Below are 1,247 nucleotides of genomic sequence, written 5' to 3' on the forward strand. Positions count from 1 at the left end.
TATACAGCTAACTCAAGGAGCGGAAACACTATGAAGGCACACAAGTATGTTGGGCAACTCAACAAAGGACAAGGGAGAGCGAGAGAAAATAAATACAAAATGTGATGAGGCTGGGGAACACAATGTGAACAAATCAGGGATGACAGACTGAAACATGCAAACCTGTCACAGAGAAAACTAATGGAAAGAATAAGAAAACAACAACAACAGACTGTACAAAATAAGCTTAACGCAGAATATTCATGAAAATAACCGTAAACTGATAAACGAGGAACTAAAACTCACGATACTTAGAAATGTGGCAAACAAGAATAAACAATAATGATGAAGAGATTAAGATCAAAGTGAAAATAAGTTCGTCTTTACCTTTGGTAAAGCACTGCGGCCAAGATTGAGTTACAAGAAAGACTTTGACCATTTAGATCACACTGGAGTGCACAGATGTTCTTCTCACTATCTCGTTTTCTGCCGGAAAATCCCCCACAGTCTATGGTGTCAGTAAATGACCACAAATTAGCAGCAAGGCTCTGTGGCAGTGTTAACTCTGTTATTAGAGCAGTGTGTTAGATAAGCATGTGAAACCTCAGATACATGCCTTTCTTTAGAGACTTAAGAGCTAAAATCTAAAAACAAGATATAGCTCAGCTAGCTAGCTCAAGGTGAGGCTTCACTTTGACTTCACACTGCTTTTCTAAAGAATACACACCATTCATAGCTTAGACTCATTAGCAGGGCATATTTGGCCTATGGGATGCCCTTGAAATTCCTTTTATAGGTGTTTGTGTTTCATCTGTGGTGCTTTTAAGGCAGAAAGATGAATTATTTCTGGATGCTACTAACTGTTAATTGTCAGTGTTTTGTTAAACTGCTTTGATGACTTCCTTAACTACCCATGTTTATCTGTCCTCGATATGGTGGTTAAGCTCTGAAAGGTCATCTGATGATGAATGTTCCAGTTATCTTCTCTTGGTCTTGAAGAGGACGAAGAGGTGAGTTCATAAGCACGTTGGAAAGGATGCGGTTAGTCATTCATTTTGGCTGTAACGCCAACTGAGCAGGTAAAAATAAACTGTCAGCAACAGCGAAGCAGAAAATTACTGCTCTTGAAAGAATGCGGTATTGCAATTTGGAGCATTCTGGGAAATAGACAAGGATTGCAAAAATTTCTGGCACAACTTCACCTACTTCCAAGGTGCATGGAGAGGATGAAAGAATTCACAATGCAGGAACTCCAGCAATACTTAAGG

Source organism: Aulonocara sp. 'chitande type north' Nkhata Bay, linkage group LG17 (genome assembly GCF_057382095.1).
Source record: "Aulonocara sp. 'chitande type north' Nkhata Bay isolate Kocher_YH1m ecotype deep benthic linkage group LG17, A_spYH_male_GT1.1, whole genome shotgun sequence".
Classification (NCBI taxonomy): Eukaryota; Metazoa; Chordata; class Actinopteri; order Cichliformes; family Cichlidae; genus Aulonocara; species Aulonocara sp. 'chitande type north' Nkhata Bay.